General features: G+C 41.5%; 1 non-coding gene across 1 annotated transcript; it reads left to right on the forward strand.

Annotated features, from left to right (window-relative positions):
- The first annotated feature begins 21,795 nt into the window (after positions 1-21,795).
- On the forward strand, positions 21,796-21,902 carry LOC138882077 (small nucleolar RNA R71). The gene has a single exon (XR_011403557.1). It is a non-coding gene; the product is annotated as a small nucleolar RNA R71 (small nucleolar RNA).
- Positions 21,903-23,325: the final 1,423 nt, after the last annotated feature.

The following is a 23,325-nucleotide window of genomic DNA, read 5'->3' on the forward strand; positions in this document are numbered from 1 at the left end:
GGCGTGCAACCCGATCCCATTTCGTGTATCTCGTTGCAGGCGTGCAACCCGATCCCATTTCATATATCTCGTTGCAGGCATGCAACCCGTTTCCGTTTCATATACCTTGTTGCAGGCGTGCAACCCGCTCCCGTTTCACATATCTTGTTGCAGGCGTGCAACCTGCTCCCGTTTTACATATCTTGTTGCAGGCGTACAACCCGCTCCCATTTCCCATATCTTGTTGCAGGCGTGCAACCCGCTCCCATTTCACATATCTTATTGCAGGCGTGCAACCCGCTCCCATTTCTTTTATCAACACCAATCATAAAAGGGTCCCGCCAAGGGAACAATAATATCAAAACAAACATCCCGGCAAGAGAACAATAATACGACATTAACATCCCGACAAGGGAACAATAATGATAATAACATCCCGGCAAGAGAACAATAATGATAATAACATGTGAAGTGCAATAAACCACAACAGAGTCATAATAATTACAATATAAGACTCACGGGCATGCTTGACACCGACGTATAGATACTTGTCACCATGCCTATACATCGTACTCCACAATTAACACATAGCAAATATGACACGACTCTTAATCCCTCAAGCTAAGGATAGACCAAACACTTACCTCGATTCCACGAACACAATTCACGTCTCAACTATCGCTTTACCCCTTGGTTCCACCACCAATTCGCTCGTATCTAGCCATAAGTTACTTAATTATATCAATAAGCGCTAAATGAATCATTTCTAATACATGAAAATAAGTTTTCTAAAGTTTTACCCAAAAAGTCAAAAATCACCCCTGGGCCCACATGGTCAAAACCCGAGGTTCGAACCAAAACCCGATTACCCATTCCCCCACGAACCCAAATATATAATTTTTTTGAAATCGAATCTCAAATCGAGGTCCAAATCCCCAATTTTTGAAAAACCTAGGTTCTACCCAAAACACCCAATTTCCTCCATAAAAATCATTGATTTTGAGTTAAAATCATGTGAAAAGATGTTAAAGATTGAAGAAAATTAGTTAGAAATCACTTACAATCAATTTGGAAGAAGAGTTGTCTTTGAAAAAGGGTCCTAGAGTGTTTTGGTTTTGAAAGAGTGTGAAAAATGGTTGAAATGCGTCTAAGTTATGAACTTACAGGTCTATGATGTCGCAATTGTGACCAGGGTTCGCAATTGCGAACCCCTCATAAAATTGGACTTTCGCATTTGCGATCCACTCAGCTTTCCAGTCATCATCGCATTTGCGAGAGACCGTTCGCAAATGCGAAATTGCATTTGCGACTCAGGCTGCCAGGTCCATTCTTCGCATTTGCGAAGGTTTGTCGCATTTGCGAGCTCGCATTTGCGAGCCAGGCTTCGCAATTGCGAAGCTTGCAGACCTGATCACACCAGCTGAAAGCCTGTAATTTTTCAAGTCCAAAATCCACCCCGTGGCCTATCCAAAACTCACCCGAGCCCTCGGAGCTCTAAACCAAATATGCACACCAACCTAAAAACATCATACGGACTCGCTCGTGCATTCAAATCACTAAAATAACATCAACAACTATGAATTTAGCATCAAAATTATGAAATTTCTTAGGAACTTCAAAGTTTCCAAATTTTCTCAAATACGATTCGATTCACGTCATTTCAAATCCGTTTCTTACCAAATTTCACAGACTTATCTTAAATCACATATACGACCTATACCATGTACCAGAACCAAAACACGGGCCTGATACCATCAAGTTTTAAACACATTTCACTTTCAAAAACTCAATAATATTCCAGAAAATAATTTTTTAAAAAATTCATTTCTCGGGCTTGGGACCTTGGAATTTGATTCTGGGCATACGCCCAAGCCCTATATTTTCGCACGGACCCTCTAGAACCATCAAATCACGAGTCCGGTTCTATTTACCCAAAATAATGACCGAAGTCAAATTAATTCATTTTAAAGTCAAAATTCATCATTTTCCACAGATTTTCACATATTGGCTTTCCGGCTATGTGCCCGGACTGTGCACGCAAATCAAGGTGATGCTGAAAGAGGTTTTTAAGGCCTCGGAACGCATAATTTATTTCTAAAACAAGTGATGACCTTTTGGGTCATCACAGTGCCTAGCCTAACATCGGCTAAGTAGTGACTAGGCTAGGACCAGACTACCAAATAAACTTGTGCAGTAAATCATATACAACGAAAAATAAAAGCAAAACTTTACAATTAAAGATAGGAAGGGGAAATCATGCTGCGGAGAACAACAAATAGCAACAGAAACCAACTGTTAAATGTAAAGAATGTTGTAACTCAATTTTCAATAGAAATCAGGAAAATCAAAGACAATTGCACGGCATCACCCTTCGTGTTTTTACTTTCGTCCTCACCAAAAAATCAATATAAATGACACGGCATCACCCTTCATGCTTTTACCTCACAAAATCATGGCACGGAATGATCCTTCGTGCATTATCACTCATATAAGGGCACAAAATGGTACATCATGCGGCATGACATCACCCTTCGTGCATTAACACTCTCTCACAAAATCATTTACGGCATCACCCTTCGTGCTTTAACACTCTTCCTCCCCCAAACAACAATCACAAGCAATAAGGGCAAGTAAATCACAATAAAATCCCGGCAAGGAATCAATAGTACAACAATCAAATCCCGGCAAGAAAATAATGTCAAAAGCATCAACATCCCGGCAAGGGAGATAACATTAAAAACAACAACATCCCGGCAAGGGAGACAATATAATAATCCTCTTCTCTTTTTCACATTTACTTCACAACTCAATTTACAATTTGAGCCAATGCTCTATGAGGTTCAATTTCCAATTATACTTCCACAAATCATTTACAACTTGAGCCAACGCTCTTCAATGTTTAAACACCACTATTACTTCCACAAACATTGCTCAACAATAGAAATCACATAAGGCATGAACAATACAAACGGAGTCATATTAATCATAGCATAAGACTCATGGGCATGCTTGACACCAATGTATAGATACTCGTCACCATTGTCACACCTCTTTTTTACCTACCCCGGAAGGGTATAAAGGAATGTTTTTCAATTTAAGTGACAATCGAAACGGGATTATTTTATTAAAATTCAGAGTCGTCACTTGGGATAATTTATGGTGTCCCAAGTCACCGGTTTAAATCCCGAATCGAGGAAAGATTGACTCTATTTTACAGTCCGCGAACATAGAAATCTGGGTAAGGAATTCTATTTACCCGGGAGAAGGTGTTAGGCATTCCCGGGTTCCGTGGTTTTAGCAAGGTTGCTCAACTGTTATTATTGGCCTAATTATCTTATTTTAAAACATTTTTTTAACCTATGTGCCTTTTAACTTTAAAATCGCTTTTATTTATTCGAGGAATTATTTCAAGGTTATTTAAAACATATCGCAAGCCACACTACATGAAATGCACCCGTGATTCACGACGCATTCTATTTAACCTTGTTGGAAATTAGAACCGGGTCAAATAAACTGCAACCCCGGATTTATAACATGTTTATCTTATTATTAGTATACACGAATTAGATAATCAATCCAATTCTAAATTCATGTGAAATAAAGAGTGAGATACAAGAAACTGAACCTTGATTTTTCCAAAATCAGCAAGCAAGAATGGAATTCGAACCTCGAATGGTGAATTATGAACAACAACCTCGAATCAACTAATTTGAGAACCTCGGCAGATTCCAGCTTGAGAATGACATAATGATCAATGCTCTTGAAATCCCGAATCACCAAACGCCATCACAATTCTTGAGGATTCGTGAATTGGGTCACCAATATTTTTTGATTTTCTCAACACAAAGAGGCTTATGGACTTAAACCACAAAGAAGGGTTCTTCCATCAGTATTAAAGGCCATGCAACACACTCCTGTTGTCTCAGGTCCAGCAGAACCTATGAGTTCAAAAGTTTCAAGGTCCCAGAATTTAACTGTTTTGTCAGCATAACCAAAGGGATGGAAGTCCAATGATATACAATTGGATCTATGTCCAGTGAGAGTCCAAAGAATCTTGGCCAAGCATAGTATCGCTCAAACTATATGGTAACTGAATCTTGACCAGCCCCAGTTTATATATAAAATACTAAAATAGTAAGTAGTATAAAAATTGATGTGTTTGCCTTATATGCAACATGCATCAAGAAAAAGTTCCATAAAACAAACAAACAGGCCTTTTTGTTTCTACTTTTCTATGTAATTCTATGCTTTTGTGTTGTACATAAGAATATATACATAAAAATGACAAGCAACGAGGGAAATATGAACTTCAAGGCACTTGGTAGACAGCGATGATTCGAACAAAAAATCTTGGAAAACACAAGCTTCGTTAAAAGAATTCTTCAATGTAATAGTGAAAAGAAATCAAAAATACACAACCCTTGATTCTGTAATCCAACGGAAAGAACAACAAAGCCTAAGAACAGAACTTTCGACCAGAACTAAAACATGGAACCTCGAATTTTGCTCTTCTCGTTTTCCACTCGTCCTCATTTCTGTACATGCGAGTGAGGGTGAAGCTAGCCGGAGATGGCAGCTTCGTGGTGAACGGAGGTCCAGCGACGTTGACTGTTGGTGGAAATGGCTGGGCGTTTGGGCCTGTTGAGTGCGTCTGTGGAAGAAGAAGATCAGGGATATTTTTTTTTGTTTGAAGATAGCCCTCCTAGCGTTTTCTCTGGTTTTTCATGAAGAAGACAAAGAAGTTCACTGGGGGGGGGGGGGGGTGTTTGGGTTTTTAAGAAGAAGCAGAATCGTGGAGGGGTCTCGTTTTGGAGGCGAAGTGAAGAAGAAGCTCATGGAAAATTGTTTTCATCCCCTCCTCTATGGAAAAAAATGGCGGATGTATATTCAGTATAGGTCTAGGCTTGTTTTTTTGTGTATCTTTTGCTCTTAGGTCCCTAGGCTCTATTTTATTTATTTTTTGTTCCAAAGAAGAGTCTAGAAGGGTCACTAGGGTTAGCTTAATGGGTATTGAGTATTAGATTTAATGGGCTAATCCGAATTGGGTCAACAATTGGGCTCTAAAACTCCTAAAATTTTGGTCCGTCCAACACCTTAATTGACTCCTTTTAATATAAGATAAAAATACTATACAATGCAAAAGATAATCCTAATTAATTACACTAAACGTTATTAAACATGAAACTATTTTTTTGTGTTTTCAAGATTATATTAAAAGTAAAAAAAATAAGGTACTATTTTGTATATTTTTATTTAAATTTATAAAAGATACGTAAACTAAAATATTTTTGTAATTTTTATTTTTTGTAACGAAATAAAGTAAAAGAGTCAAAATTAGTTGAAATAAAGATATTAGGCCTAAATTAAATATTTACAAGCTAAAATATAAAATATCTTGGGGAAGGTCAAAAATCACATGTCTACAAACATGTCTATACGTCGTACTCAACAATTAACACATAGCAAATAGGACACGACTCCTAATCCCTCAAGCTAAGGTTAGACCAAACACTTACATCGACGCTACGAATAAAATTCAAGCCTCAACTACTGCTTTACCTCTTAATTCCACCACCATCTCACTCGTATCTAGTCACAAGTTACTTAACTATATCAATAAATGCTAAATGAATCAATTCCAATCTATGAAAATAGGTTTTCGAAAGTTTTTCCCAAAAAGTCAATTTTTTACCCCGGTCCCACATGGTCAAAACCCGAGGTTCGAACCAAAACCCGATTATCCATTCACCCACGAACCCAAATATATAATTTGTTTTGAAATCGGACATTAAATCGAGGTCCAAATCCCTAAAATTTGAAAAACCTAAGTTCAACCCAAAACACTCAATTTCCCCCATGAAAACCTTTGATTTTGAGTTGAAATCATGTGAAAAAATGTTAAAGATTAATGAAAACGAGTTAGAAATGAATTACAATCGATTTGGAAGAGTACTTGTCCTTGAAAAATCGCCCAAAGTTGTTTAGGTTTTGAAAAGAGTTGAAAAATGGCTGAAATGCGTTCTAAGTTATGATTTAGCAGGTTGCAGATATCGCAATTGCGATTGCGAACCCTTAAGGAACCTGCTAACATCGCAAATGCGAAGGATATGTCGCATTTGCGACATCACATTTGCGATACATGGGTCACATTTGCGACCTCTGGCTCTAACGGAAGACTTCGCATTTGCGAAGGGTACCTCACAAATGCGAGATAAAGCTGGCCTGGGGTTCTTCGCATTTGCGACCAAAACCTCGCATTTGCGAACCCTGCTTTCATTGCATTTGCGATGCCTGATCTTGCAAATGCGAGATCAGAGGCTTGCTACAAACCTGCAACACACCAGCAATTCTCCTAAGTCAAATTTCACTCTGTGATCTATCCAAAACTCACCTGAACCCTCGGGGCTCCAAACCAAACATGCACACTAACCTAAAAACATCATACGGACTTGCTCGTATAATCAAATCATCAAAATAACATCAGCAACTATGAATTTAGCATCAAAATCTAAGAAAATCTCAAAAACTTTCAAAGTTTCAAATTTTACAACTAAGGTTCCGAAACACGTCATATGACCCCTGTTTCTACCAAATTTTACAGGCTCAACTTAAATCACATATAAGACCTGTATCGGGCTCTGAAACCAAAAGACGGCCTCGATACCATCAAATTCAAACATATTTCATTTCCAAAAACTCATATATATTCCAGAAAATAATTTTCTTTAAAAATTCATTTCTCGGGTTTGGGACCTCGGAATTCGATTCTGGACATACGCCCAAGTCCTATATTTTCCTATGGACCCTCCGAGACCGTCAAATTATGGGTCCGAGTCCGTTTACCTACAATGTTGGCCGAAGTCAACTTAAATTCATTTTAAAAGCAAAATTTATTATTTTTTTACAGATTTTCACTTATGGCTTTCCGGATATGCGCCCGAACTGCGCACGCAAATCAAGGTGAGATAGAAGGAGGTTTTTAAGGCCTCGAAACACAGAATTTATTTATAAAACAAGTGATGACCTTTTGGGTCAACACATTCTCCACCTCTAAAACAACTGTTCGTCCTCGAACGGACATAAGAAGGAAGTACCTGAGTCGGAGAAAAGATGGGGATAACGGCTCCGCATATCAGACTCGGACTCCCAGGTCGATGCCTCAATAGGCTGACCTCTCCACTAAACACGAACAAAAGGGAAAATATTTGATCCCAACTGACGAACCTGCCGGTCTAGAATAGCTACTGGCTCCTCCTCATAGGACAAGTCCTTGTCCAACTGGACAGTGCTGAAATCTAACATGAACACATGAAACACTGGATGCACGGCTGATAAGCTTGGCGGCAACACAAGTCTGTAAGCCACCTCTCCCACTCCATCAAGAATATCAAACGGGCCAATGAACCTAGGGCTAAGCTTGCCCTTCTTTCCAAATCTCATTACGCCCTTCATAGGCGATACCCGAAGCAACACCCGCTCGCCGACCATGAATGCCACATCACGAACCTTACGGTCGGCATAACACTTTTGCTTGGACTGAGCTATATGAAGCCTATCCTGAATGATCCTAACCTTGTCCAAGGCATCTTGCACTAGATCCGTACCCAACAATCGAGCCTCTCCCGGCTCAAACCATCCAACCAGCGACTGACACCGCCTACCATAAAAAGCCTCATAAGGAGCCATCCAGATGCTTGACTGGTAGTTGTTGTTGTAGGCAAACTCTGCTAAAGGCAAAATTGATTTCATAAGCCTCCAAAGTCAATGACACAAGCTTGGAGCATATCCTCCAAAATCTGAATAGTATGCTTGGACTGCCCATCCGTCTGAGGATGAAATGTTGTGCTCAACTCGACCCGTGTGCCCAACTAACACTGAACTGCTCTCCAAAAATGTGAGGTAAACTGCGTACCTCAGTCCGAAATGATAGACACGGGCACATCATGAAGACGAACAATCTCCCGGATATAGATCTCAGCTAACCTCTCGGAAGAATAGGAGACTTCCATAGGAATGAAATGTGCTGACTTGGTTAGCCTATCAACAATAACCCACACTACATTGAACTTCCTCTGAGTCTGTGGGAGTCCAACAACGAAGTCCATAATGATACGTTCCCACTTTCACTCAAGAATCTCAATCTTCTGGTACAAACCACCAGGTCTCTGATGCTCGTACTTTACCTTCTGACAATTCAAACACCGAGCCATATATGCAACAATATCCTTCTTCATCCTCCTCCACCAATAATGTTGTCGCAAATCCTGATACATCTTAGCGACGCCCGGATGAATAGAGTACCGGGAGCTATGGGCCTCCTCTAAAATCAACTCTCGGAACCCATCCACATTAGGCATACAAACTCGACCCTGCAACCTCAAAACTCCATCATCTCCTAATGTAACCTGCTTGGCACCACCGTGCTGTACCATGTCCCTAAGGACACATAAATGGGGATCATCATACTGCTGATCTCGGATATACTCTAATAAAGAAGAACAGACGACTATGCAAGCTAATACACGGCTGGGATCAGAAACATCCAACCTCACGAACTGATTGGCCAAAGCCTGAACACCAAAGCAAGCGGTGTCTCACCGACCGAAATATATGCAAGACTGCCCATACTGGCTGACTTCTTTCTTAAAGCATCGACCACCACATTGTCCTTTTTCGGATGATACAAGATGGTGATATCATAGTCTTTCAATAGCTCTAACCATCTTCTCTGCCTCAAATTTAGCTCTTTCTTCTTAAACAAGTATTGCAAACTCTTGTGATCTATGAACACCTCACATGACACGCCATACAAATAATGCTTTCAAATTTTCAATGCGTGAACAATGGCTACTAACTCCAAATCATGAACCAGATAATTCTTCTCATGAATCTTCAACTGACGCAAAACATATGCAATAACCTTGCCATCCTGCATCAACACCGCACCAAGTCCAATACGAGATGTGTCACAATAAACTGTATATAGCCCTGAACCTGTGGGCAAAACCAATACTGGCACCGTAGTCAAAGCTATCTTGAGCTTCTGAAAGCTCGCCTCACACTCGTCCGACCACCTGAACAGGGCACCCTTCTGGGTCAACCTGGTCATCGGGGCTGCAATAGATGAAAACCCCTTCATAAACCGATGATAATAGCTTGCCAAACCCAAGAAACTCCAGATCTTTATAGCTGATGCGGGTCTAGGCCAGTTCTTGACTGCCTTTATCTTCTTCGGATCTACCTGAATACCCTCTACTGATACAAAATGACCCAAGAATGCAACAGAACTCAACCATAACTCACACTTCGAAAACTTAGCATACAACCGACTATCTCTCAAAGTCTGAAGAACCACTCTCAGATACTGCTCATGCTCCTCCCGGCTGCGGGAATAGATCAAAATATCATCAATGAAGATTATCACGAATGAATCCAAGTAAGGCTTGAACACTCAGTTCATCAAATCCATAAAAGCTTCTGGGGCATTTGTCAACCTGAATGACATCATCGAGAACTCATAATGCCCGTACCGAGTGCGGATAGCCGTCTTAGGGACATCGGATGCCCTAATCCTCAACTAATGGTAGCCAAATCTCAAGTCAATCTTCGAAAATACCTTGGCACCCTGAAGCTGATCAAACAAATCATCAATCTTTGGCAATGGATACTTATTCTTGATTGTAACCTTGTTAAACTGCTGGTAATCTATACACATTCTCATCGATCCGTCCTTCTTCTTAACAAACAACATCGGCGCACCCCAACGCGAGACACTAGGTCTACTAAAGCCCTTATTAAGCAAGTCTTGCAACTGCTCTTTCAACTCAGGCGGGGCCATATGATACGACAGAATAGAAATGGGTTGAGTGCCCAGAGCCAAATCAATGCAGAAGTCAATATCCATGTCGGGTGGCATACCCGGCAGATATGAAGGAAATACCTCAGGAAACTCATGAACAACAAGCATAGAATTAATAGAAGGAACCTCAGCACTAGAATCACGAACATATGCAAAATAAGCCAAAACCCCCTTCTCGACCATATGCCGAGCCTTCATATATGAGATAACACTATGGGTAGAATGACTGGGAGTCCCTCTCCACTCTAAACAAGGTAAGCCTGGCAAGGCTAAGGTCACAATCTTGGCAAGATAGTCCAAGATAGCGTGGTAGGGTGATAACCAGTTGTCACACCTCCTTTTTACCTACATCCCGATAAAGGGTATAAGGGAGTTTTTTCTAATTTAAGTGACAATCGAAACAAGATTATTTAATTAAATTTCAGAGTCGCCACTTGGGATAGTTTATGGTGTCCCAAGTCACTGTTTCAAATCCCGAACCGAGGAAGAAGATTGACTCTGTATTACAGTTCGAGAACACAGAAATCCGGGTAAGGAATTCTATTAACCCGAGAGAAGGTGTTAGGCATTCATGAGTTCCGTGGTTCTAGCACGGTCTCTCAACTGTTATTACTGACCTATTTATCTAATTTTATAACACTTTCAAACATATGTGCATTTTTACTTTTAAACCGCTTTTATTCATTTTTAGGAAGATTTCAAGGTTCTTTAAAACATATCGCAAGCAACGTCACATGAAATGCACCCGTGGTTCACGACACGCTTTATTTAACCTTGTTCGAAATTGGAGTCGGGTCACATGAAATGCACACCCGGACCCCTTTTATCTAATTTGACGCAGTTCAGTTGATGAATAGCAATATAATTTTTATACTGTGACAAAATCATGCTCAGGTATAACCAATTCGAGTAAACATACGAGCAAATAGCTAAGTGAGCAAATTCAAAACTACAGAGAACAATTATAGAATCACGAGATCATATCACCAAACCAATAATTATTATCAAGCTTGAATAAAACAAATAGGAGATGAAAGAGTGAACCTCAATATAGCCGAAAAATTGATTGTTTCACTGTTTTGAACTCAAAATGTGACGAACCGCAGACGGGAACCCAAATCGGCACCGAAAATTTAAACCCAAACCGAGAGAAGGTGTTAGGCATTCCTGAGTTCCGTGGTTCTAGCACGGTCGCTCAACTGTTATTATTTGCCTATTTATCTGATTTATAACACTTTCAAACCTATGTGCATTTTTACTTTTAAACCGCTTTTATTCATTTTTAGGAAGATTTCAAGGTTCTTTAAAACATATCACAAGCAACGTCACATGAAATGCACCCGTGGTTCAAGACACGCTTTATTTAACCTTATTCGAAATTGGAGTCGGGTCACATGAAATGCACACCCGGACCCCTTTTATCTAATTTGACGCAATTCAGTTGATGAATAGCAATATAATTTTTATACTGTGACAAAATCATGCTCAGGTATAACCAATTCGAGTAAACATACGAGCAAATAGCTAAGTGAGCAAATTCAAAACTACAGAGAACAATTACAGAATCAACGGGATCATATCACCAAACCAATAATTATTATCAAGCTTGAATAAAACAAATAGGAGATGAAAGAGTGAACCTCAATATAGCTGAAAAATTGATTGTTTCACTGTTTTGAACTCAAAATGTGACGAACCACAGACGGGAACCCAAATCGACACCGAAAATCTAAAACCGGCGACGAACTCGAATCAATCTCGACTTAACTCCACTCCCATACTCGAAAAACCAAAAATTAGAACCAAATGAAGAACAAAAACATCTTCATCGACAGATTCAAACTTATGACATAACTTCGGATCAAATATTTCAAATCAACACTATCCTCGAAATCAAGCTTGACAGAATGAACCAGAGCGTTTTTTTTGTATTCTTCTGATTGTTATAGAACTGTTTTGTTTCATATCCAAACTAGGACATTAAATTAGAGAAGTAATATTCAGAATTGAAGAACAAAGAAAAACAAAACCCGCTGAAATAGTAACCCCGAATCTCGACGGAAATGGGAACTTGATCTCGCCCAACTATGCCTTATAAAAGGACAATGCGGACGTTGCAAATATAACCTGAGTATTTATGCCCAGAGTCGAATCCACAGAGAATTAACCTATCAATTACTTTCGTTGGACTTGCCAAATTCTTTAGAATCAACTTCCCCAAACGTTGTGAATAACAATTGATGGTATATTTAATAACTAAGATTGAAAGTCAATAAACAGTTGTAAACTAAATAAGCTTAAGTTGTGAACAATAATGAGAAGGTTCTAAGGTAGTGACTTCCCTTATTGATGGAATCCCTTCTGTTTATGTTTCATATAGATTTACCAACACATCTCTTTCAACCATGAACACTCTTTTTACCGTGAATCTCGCCCGAGTAATCACGATAATTTACTAGACGCACTCTCCCGAGATACGCTAGCTGACTTTGTTTATTATAGTTCACTTTAGATTGCACCCAAGACTTCGTTATCCCTAATCCCGCCTTTAAACTCGCAGTTATAGATCCCTCTTATACTTTGGGAGTGATGTTGTTCAATAATTACCTAAATATGCACTCTCTCCCGAGTTATGCATACTAAATAGGCACAGCTAATTGAGGATCCTGTCAATTAACTACAACAAACACGTAGTTGAACAAATAGAGATTAAACTGGCAAACTATATTAACATACTCAAGAAGTTCATCCTTCAATAGGTTCCATCAAAACCCTAGACAAAAGATTTAGCTACTCATGACAATGGGTAAATAAACTATGAAAATATTCATGATCAAAATTGCAAGAAAAATAAAGAGAAGAAGAAAATATGATGTTTTGGGTGATCTCTCACACTTGTTTCCCTTGTCAAAGTACTTTCTAAAACATTACATGCCTCCCTTGGACGAGTTCTATTGTTTAATATAGGGTTTTGGGCTAAATATCCCGTGTTTTGCACTTCAGTCCTTCAATTTTTCGCTTCCTATTGCGGTCCTACTGCGGTTACGCCAGGACCGCGGCCAACTAGCCTCTCAGAATCCGCAACAGCCTTCTGCCTCAGTCCGACCGCGGTTATGCCGGGACCACGACAATCCATCTCCAGTTCTGGTTTTTGCTGCCTTCGCGTGGTGCACTTAGCGAAAAATGTACGATTGGCCTCTTTTTCTCCATAATTGATTCCAAAAGTACTCCATAGACTTCTTTTATTGTATATAGCCTGCAAAGCATGAAAAGCACTAATCAGAGCATTTTGTTATCACTTTTTACCACAAAAACTATACAAGAAGGTGGTTCTATAGGGCCTAATTATAGTCCAATTCACCTATTATCAACACCTCAAATTTAAATCTTTGCTCGTCCTCGAGCAAGTTGAACCACACTTCTAGGCCTAATCGTTCGATGTATTACCCAGTTTATGTCACACCCGCCATTATGAAAGAACAACCTAAGCAGTGCAACAGCCACACCTCAGATGAAGACTCTAATGCCATGCCACACTCGTGCTTACTCTAGTTACTCTAAATAGAGGTGAAAACTTGCTTTTTCTTCCTGAGTCACATGCCCTCACATAACATTTCTGAGAGAAGTTCCACACACATAAAATCAAGCAACAAGGAACTATAGATAGAACGAATCCAATCACTCTCAACAAAGAACATTCACATGCCACACAGATACACCATAAGCTTGCCCTTAGTGTAATATTCTACTAATCGAGTTGTTCAGTCCAAGATCAAGAGGTCTTTATTTGGTTATAATATAGGCTAAGGGACGGGTAGTATATATTTGGATATAGTGAATAACCTCCCTAAGCACTTTTAATACAATCGTTCCCTTTATTCCAATTTCCCTGTTCAACCCAATCATTCTTCCACACTTGTTTCATAGGCTACCCCCACTTTTCTTTAGGTGCAACTGGCCTCTTTTTTTTCATAGCCATTGCACCATTCAAGTATTTTCCTGATTTTCCTTTTCCCACTCCATTACTACCCCACACTTTGACTTTTATATGCTCTTTAATGATTCAAGTGTGCTTCTAGGAGGTACAGGTTCAAACAGTCAACTATTCAAACACAGGGATGTAGGTTGTTGTAAGGTTATCAAAGAACAGGCTTCAGGCTCTAAGGGGTTAACTATGACAATATGTACAGGTGGATTCATAATTATACAGTCTACACAAGAAAATGCCTCAATCATCTCTAAGACCAAACAACTTCTATTTTGCTTTGCAAACACACAGGGCAAGTTCTAGGTATCGCATGCAAGCACAGAATACAAGTATTGTCTCACACACACTTGGCATGTAACTCATTCTGAATTAGTTTGTCAACACACTCACGTGAGCGTTCAAGAAAGACAAGGTGTGCAGAATTAAGGCATAAAATTACGAGTCTACAAACGAGCCTAGACGTCGCACCCTCAAGTTCGTTTTAGTTATTTGGAGGTGTGTACATTATGGGTCGCATTCTTGCCTTCACCCATCTTGGTCCAATAGAGTCCTAAGGGTCCTTAAAATATTAAAGAAAAATCTACCTAACCCGGTTCAAGAAAAGCTCTTGGAAAAGAACTGTGGTCAAAAGAAAAACCAAGGAGGAATTACTACACTACCTAAAAAGAAAAATAAAAAAAAATCTAAATGGACTACTTCCCTCAAGAGTACGGTCCAAGTGGTCCGTCCTCAGGAAGAGTCTCCTACATTTATTTATTTTACAACCAATGTATATGTGCACTAACAATACACCACTAAACCAAGTCTCCCACCCCACACAAAAAGAATATGGCATGTCCCCATGTCATAACACAAATAAAGTGCAGAAGGGTAAGAAGACTTCCCTGAGCGTCACTAAGAGTCGGATACAGTGCTGGGATCCACATGACAAGCCCTCCCCAAAGCACGGAACCAAGCTATAATCCGGCTCTCAGACCTGGCTTGCCGCTGAGACATGGCATCCATACGCACATGCAGGCCATCTACCGAGGAGTGAAGATCTGCCACCTCTTCCTCCAAAGAATGCAACATGGGTCGGCTGGACTGTGATCTAGAGAACCCTGCCCCAGTATGGGGTCGCCGAGAGGATCCGGCTCCATCATAGGATCTCCTGGATGGTGCCATGGGTGCTGGGGCATCATCCTCATCTTCAAGCTCAATGGTTGTGGGTGCATCTCTGCCCACTGTGATCTTTGAAGCTCTGAATGTCGCTTTTGCAGGCAAAGCTCCATCTGTAGGATTGGTGGGGACACCATCCAGCAGACACAACCTCGTCACAAGTGAGGGGAAGTAAAACCCCTTAGATAGCAGAGGTGACCGAAGGATCATTTCATCTCCAATAATTCTCGCCACATCAAAGTCTTTCTGGGTGACGAAGCACCACACCAATAGAGCCCGTAGGTGGTTCACATATGTCGTGTTGCCCGTGGGCAATAACCGGTTGCAAATAATTATGAACCAGCACTTAGCCTCATGTTTGAACGACTTGGAGTGAAGGGTAATATTTTCCTATAGCCAGATTGGTCGACCCCCTGCGCAGATTGTCGCAATCATAGTGTCCCAAGTGACCCCTTGGGCGTCGTGGTAATGATCAATGTCACCAGTGAACTAGGGCAGCTGCAAGACCTGGCGAATATTCAGAATTGAGGCATCCACCACCCTGCCCCGCACAATCACAGACCGGCACAAATTTTCCGGGCAGTTCGCGTAGAACTCCCGGACTATCATCGGGTTTGCCATCTCAGGTTCATCAAACAAGAACTTCATCTCCCTCCGTCTGATTTCCCCATACATGTCTGCTTTTTCCATACGGAGGGCAGCCCTGTCAACATGAATCTCAGGGATAAAGCTTTTGGTGACCTTAGCATGAAACGCGTCCTCGGCCTCTTGTGACTGGAACCTGGTGGCATCATATGTTGGCATTTGGGAAGTGCTTGCCGAGCTCTTCCGCCTTTTTCGGGCCATATTACTTGCAGACAATTTAGGGTAACAATCAGATGCATCCTAACATGTGCCAGTCGGATGGGTACTCAGACTTCGCCACCCGATGGCACCAAACAGTTTCCTTTTGTCAAACAATGCAGTATACCCAATTAGTAAGGTGCCCAAAGTTGACAACCTCCACTATTGCCCTCACACCACTATTAATTCTACAATTTCACCATATAATACACCACACAATCTCCCACAAGTGAATCATGTCAAATGCTACCACCACCACAAACTAAGAAGGGCACAAAGTGCTCCAAACTTTTACAACACACCCCCAATTTTCGGCCATTTAGACCCTTCTACCAAGCTTCACCCTAAAAAATTTGTTTAGGCCTCCAAACCTTCTAAAAATCGCCCCCAAGTTAAGCACAATGAAAACCCAACCATTTAAACATCAATCATGGCCAAAAGAAGCAAATAATGGATAAAAGGAAAGAAAAGAAAGAAACAAAAAACAAAAAAAATTTACACTAAAACACTACACTAAGTTATGTAAAGGAAAGAGAAAAGAATAGAGAAGCTTACCTTGAGAAGGAATGAAAGGGATAGGTTGTGGAGAGAGAGAGATGGAGAAGAAAGGAGGGGCAACAATGGGGGTTTGAGGGATAGGAGATGGTGTGAAAGAGAGAAGAGAAGAGAGAAGGGGATGGGGAATGTGGGTGGTTTGAAGAAAAGAAGGGTTTGGGGGAATAGGGGGGGTTAGGGTTATTAAAAAAAAGGGGAAGAAAATAAAAAAAAGGAAAAAAAAATTTGCACTTACCTAGCCTGCGCTGGTCTGCCGCGGTCCTACCGCGGTTATGCTGGGACCGCGGTAGACCCCTTTCAGAGGGTGTATTTGACCGCGGTCCTACCGCGGGTACGCTGCGACCGCGGTAGACTTCTTTCAGAGGAGGTCATTGACTGCGGTCCGACCGACCGCGGTCTGGGCGTGTTCCTGCTACTTTTTTTTTGAAGTTATTCATTACACTTACAACACATTCGTGGGTTGCCTCCCACGCAGCGCCTGATTTAACGTCGCGGCACGACGCAGATGAGCGCATTTAAGGCTCGCTCGACCTCTATGGTTCAGTCAGGTGTATCTTAGACACTTCCTTTGGTTCGCTTATGCCCACATATAGTTTCAGTCTCTGCCCATAGAATCTAAATGTATGAGAGTCTTTCTCTGTGGCAATCTCGACAGCACCTGAAGGGAAAACTTCGACCACTCTAAATGGTCCAGACCATCGTGACCTGAGTTTACCCGAAAATAGCCTTTATCGTGAGTTATAAAGCAACACCATATCTCCAGGATTGAAATTTTGCTCCACAATGTTCCTATCGTGCAACCTCTTCATTCTTTCCTTGTACAACCTTGTGCTCTCAAAAGCAAGATGTCTGAACTCGTCGAGCTCATGCAATTCTGTGATCCTCGTTGTGCCCGCAACCTCGATGTCTAGATTCAGCTATTTCAGTGCCCACCACGCTTTATGTTCAAGTTCCACTGGCAAATGGTAGGCCTTCCCGAACACCAACTTATATGGTGACATACCAATCGGTGTTTTAAAAGTAGTTCTATAGGCCCAGAGTGCATCATCTAACTTTTTCGCCCAATCAGTTCTTGTGGCGTTCACAGTCTTGGTTAGCACAATCTTTATCTCTCTGTTGGACACTTCAACCTGCCCACTAGTTTGCGGGTGATAAGGGATAGCCACCTTGTGGCGTACATCATACTTTGCAAGCAACTTCTCGAAAGCTCTATTACAGAAGTGAGTGCCTCCGTCATTGATAATCGCTCTTGGTGTCCCAAATCTGGTGAATATGTTCTTCTTCAAAAACCCCACCACCACTCTTGCATCATTAGTGGGCAACGCTACAGCTTCTACCCATTTGGACACGTAATCCACAACAACAAGTATGTACTTATTGCCAGGAGCTGACGAAGGGACCCATGAAGTCAATCCCCCAGACATCAAACACTTCCACCTCTTGAATTGGGTTCATGGGCATCTCATGGCGACAGGAAATGTTCCCGGTCCACTAACATTCATTGCAGCCCTTCATCCATTGGTGCGCATCTTTAAACACTGTTGGCCAAAAGAATCCGGCCTCAAGCACTTTCGTAGCTGTCCTGACCCCTCCAAAATGTCCTCCATAAGCCGATGCGTGACAAGCCTGCAAAACAGAAGATTTTTCTATCTCGGGGACACACCTCCGGATCATATTGTCAACACAAATTCTAAACAGGTAAGGCTCATCCCAATAATACATGCGGCAGTCACAATAAAACTTTTTCTTTTGTATAGATGAAAGGTCATAGGGAACTATACCGCAGGCCAGGTAATTTGCAAAATCTGCATACCATGGCGCTTTCTCAAGATTAGTAGCGAGCAGCTACTCGTCTAGAAAGGTTTCTAGAATATCTTCAACCTCAACTGCATTTTCAGCTCCCTCAAGTTGTGATAGATGATCAGTGACTTGGTTCTCTGTGCCCTTACGGTCATGAATTTCAAGGTTGAATTCTTGCAGCCGCAACACCCAACGAATCAGGCGCGGCTTAGACTCCTTCTTCTCAATCAAGTACCTGAGAGCTGCATGATCAGTGTATATAATTACCTTAGAACCAATCAGATATGATCTGAACTTGTCGAAAGCAAACACCAAGCCAACATCTCCTTCTCAGTCACAATATAGTTCAGCTGGGCTCCACTCAACATTCTACTAGCATAATAGATTGGATGCATCAGCTTATCCTTCCGTTGTCCCAGCACTACCCCACTGTGTAGTCACTGGCATCACAGATGAGTTCGAATGGCTGCTCCCAGTTGGGGGCAACAATGATAGGTGTTGTGACCAGTCTCTTTTTCAGCTCATCGAATGCTACCCTGCAATCATCAGAAAACAAGAAAGTGTGATCTTTTTCTAACAACTTACAGAGAGGGTTGGCAATTTTTGAGAAGTCTTTTATGAATCTCCGATAGAAACCGGCATGCCGAAGGAAGCTTTTGATTGCTTTGACTGAAGTTGGAGGAGGTAGCTTTGCTATTACATCCACTTTAGCATGATCCACCTCAATTCCTTTGCTTGACACCAGGTGTCCCCAGGAAGTGGCACTTGTACCATGAAGTGGCACTTCTCCCAGTTCAGAACCAGGTTAGTCTCGATACACCGTTTCAGCACACGCGTCAGATTTATCAGGCACTCATCAAATGAATTTCCCACCACTGAGAAGTCATCCATGAACACCTCCATTATGTCCTCTACCATGTCAGTGAATATGGCCATCATGCACCATTGGAATGTGGCGAGTGCGTTGCATAGGCCAAAGGGCATCCTCCGAAAGGCATAAATGCCATAAGGACAAGTGAAAGAGGTCTTCTCTCTGTCCTCCGGTGCAATGGAAATCTGGTTGTATCCTGAGTACCCGTCCAGAAAATAGAAGTGTGACCTCCATGCCAGTCTGTCTAACATCTGATCAGTGAAGGGAAGTGAGAAGTGGTCTTTCCGGGTGGCTAGATATAGCTTTCTATAATCCATGCAAATTCTCCAGCCCCTGACTGTTCTTGTAGAGATCAATTCATCGTTATCATTCTTAACTAGCGTCATGCCACCCTTTTTAGGTACACATTGAACTGGGCTAACCCAGCTGCTGTCAGAGATTGGGAAGATAATTCCCGCGTCTAACCACTTTATTACTTCCTTCTTCACCACTTCCTTCATGTTAGGCTTCAACCTTCTTTGGTGTTCCCTGGAAGGTTTGTGTCCCTCTTCCAGTAGAATTTTGTGCATATAGTAGGCGGGGCTAATCCCCTTTATGTCTGCCATGGTCCACCCAATGGCAGTCTTTCACTCCTTAAGTACCTGCAAGAGTTGTTGCGCCTGCACATCTAACAAACTAGATGAGATAATAACAAGTAATGTGGAGTTAGGTCCAAAGAATTCATACCTGAGATGGTTGGGCAATGGATTTAACTCCAGCTTTGGTGGTTCTTCGATAGATGGCTTGGCTGGAGGAGTCTCTCGATTTTCCAAGTGTAAAGGCTCAAATTCTAGAGTTCTATCCCAGAACCCTCTACCCTCTAATGCCAACACCCATTTTGCCAGTTCCTCTCCATTCACCTCATCCAAATTTATTAAACATGCAGCAAGGGGGTCCTCAATGGTTAGCACCTCGTCATCAGTCTCCACGATTACATCCACAGCATCAATAAGAGACCAATTGGCGAATTCACTTGGTCGCCTCATAGATTTCTGCACATTGAATGTTATCTCCTCATCGTTCAATCTCATCTTGAGCTCCCCGGTTTCACAATCAATAAGAGCTCTCCCTGTGGCCAAGAATAGTCTTCCCAAAATTATGGGAATCTCTTCATCCACTATGCATTCTAAGATCACAAAATCTGCAAGGAACACAAATTTCCCTACCTGAACTAGCACATCATCCAGTATACCAGAGGGTCGTTTCACTATCCTGTCAGCCACAACAACATAGAGGTGAGTCTAGCTCTTCCAATGCCCAGCCTCTTATAAATCGCCAGGGGCATAAGATTGATGATGGCCCCTAGATCACACAGTGCTTTAGCAAAAGCAAAACTACCAATAGTGCATGGAATTGTAAAGCTCCCTGGGTCAGACAGCTTTTCTGCAATTGGTCTAGTCACCACTGCACTACATGTCTGAGTAAGAGTAACTGTGGCCAAGTCTTGGAAATCAAACTTTCGGGACATCAAGTCCTTCATCATTTTTGCATACCTAGGCATCTACTTCAAATCTTCAATCAATGGTATGTTTACCTGGATTTGTTTTAGCATTTCGAAGAACTTCTTGTATTGTTCCTCCTTTTGATACTTAGCGAGCCTCTGAGGGAAAGGTGCATGAGGTATCTTCTTCCCAATCAACTGGGATTGATCCTTATCAGCTGCTACATCAACTACTGGTTCCTGGACTGTCTAAGCTTCTTTCTCGGTCGCATTCTGGATGCTATTTTCTTCCTGGGCAGGCTAGACTGGCACCTCCGTCAGTTTCGTTAACTCATCCAGCTCAATGGGCATTGATATAAGTGTCTCATCTTGTCTAGTTTCTCGAGCCCTCTCTTGCTCTACATCCAGATCTCTGCCATTACGTAGACTTACCGCCATCAACTGTTTGGGCCTTGATCTTTTGGATTTATCTGGGTGTCTGCTGGTAGTGTCCCATGAGGATGATTGTTCAGAGACATAGAAATTTGGCCCACCTGCACTTCAATATTCTTGATTGTTGCATCATGTGCATCCACTCTCTCATTAATCTTTGCATTAGACCCAATAACCTGCTGCATCATTGCCTCAAGTCTAGAAACCCATCTTCCTGCCTTCCACCATGCTGCTGCTGAGGAGGGTGATACCCCTGCTACTGATTCTGATTATTATATCCATGTGGCCTTGGGTAAGGTGCCATATTGTTAGGGGGTCTTATACCTCCCATGTTTCCATGTGGATGGACTGGCCTGTATTGCTAATTTTGCTGGCCCCAATTCTGACCACCCTGTCTCTGGCCTCCATAATTAGACCAATAATTTATGTCTTCAGGGTAGTGGTGATGATCATGTTCTGCATTCCATTGGTTACTGATTGGCTGACTAATGCAAGATGCGCACAAGCCCCCATTGGTAGTATCTATGATGTGTACCTGCTGCTTCTTCCCTGACTCTTCCACCTTTTTGGTGAGTATGCTCATCTGTGTCAATAAGGTGGCCATATTTTCAGCCATAGAGTTGGATGGATCTAAGGGCACTGAGTGAACCACTAGAGTGATAGGTGCATTCCTGGTTGTCCATCCCGAATTTTATGCCATCTTGTCAAGTAGACTCTGGCCTTCTATCCATGTTTTGCTCAAAAATGCTCCACCAGCTGAAGCATCAACAATGTTCTTCACGCTATCTGACAATCCCATGCAAAACCGCTGCCCCAACATCAGATCTGGAATACCATGGTGCGGGCATATAACCAGCATCCCTTTAAAGCGCTCCCATGTTTCATGCAGTGTCTCCATTGGTCTCTGTTTAAAACTCAAAATTTCATCAATTTGTTGAGCAGTCTTATTGGGTGGGTGGAACTTGTTATGGAATTGCCTGACTAACTCATCCCAAGTTGTTATAGAATTTATGGGAAGTGAGTTTAGCCAAGTCTGGGCAGCTCCTGTCACTGAGAATGGAAACAATAACAACTTGATTGCTTCAGGAGTTACGTTGGGTTGCCTTTGGGTTTTGCTGATAGAGAGGAAGTTCTTCAAGTGCTGCTGAGGATCTTCGACTTGCGACCCCAAAAATAGTCCCTTGTTCTGCAACAAGTGCAGCATGTTATTCGTAATTTGGAATGACTCAGCCTGTATCTGCGGAACTACAATGGCTGTGGACATATTTTCAGCTGTGGGTTGTGCCCTGTCATAGAGAGTAGCCTCTGGCACTATTGGTACCGCTGGGTTTTCCTCGTGATCCCCCATGACTGTTTCGAATTGTGCAGTTGTTGGTTGTTGTTTGTTTTTCCGATTAGCCCGATTCAAGGCCTTGAAAACTTTCTCGGGATCTGATAATGCTTCAAATACTTGACCAGATCTCGATGAGTTTCTAGGCATGCACCTGTGCAACCAAGTCAACAAACGTTAAAATTTCAATGTAAAAATTGGGTATAGAGAAAAAATGACTACAATAAGAATTTTTGTACTTCTTTCAATTGTAATTGATAACACCGTTAACTCCCCGGCAACGGCGCCAAAATTTGATCTCGCCCAAATATGCCTTATAAAAGGACAATGCGGACGTTGCAAATAAACCTGAGTATTTATGCCCAGAGTCGAATCCACAGAGAATTAACCTATCAATTACTTTCGTTGGACTTGCTAAATTATTTAGAATCAACTTCCCCAAACGTTGTGAATAACAGTTGATGGTATATTTAATAACTAAGATTGAAAGTCAATAAACAGTTGTAAACTAAATAAGCTTAAGTTGTGAACAATAATGAGAAGGTTCTAAGGTAGTGATTTCCCCTATTGATGGAATCCCTTCTGTTTATGTTTCATATAGATTTACCAACACATATCTTTAAACCATGAACACTCTTTTTACCGTGAATCTCTCCCGAGTAATCACGATAATTTACTAGACGCACTCTCCCGAGATACGCTAGCTGGCTTTGTTTATTACAGTTCACTTTAGATTGCACCCAAGACTTTGTTATCCTTAATCCCGCCTTTAAACCCGCAGTTATAGATCCCTCTTATACTTTGGGAGTAATGTTGTTCAATAATTACCTAAATATGCACTCTCTCCCGAGTTATGCATACTAAATAGGCACATCTAATTGTGGATCCTGTCAATTAACTACAACAAATACGTAGTTGAACAAATAGAGATTAAACTGGAAAACTATATTAACATACTCAAGAAGTTCATCCTTTAATATGTTCCATCAAAACCCTAGACAAAAGATTTAGCTACTCATAACAATGGGTA

This window comes from Nicotiana sylvestris, chromosome 1 (genome assembly GCF_000393655.2).
Source record: "Nicotiana sylvestris chromosome 1, ASM39365v2, whole genome shotgun sequence".
Lineage (NCBI taxonomy): Eukaryota > Viridiplantae > Streptophyta > Magnoliopsida > Solanales > Solanaceae > Nicotiana > Nicotiana sylvestris.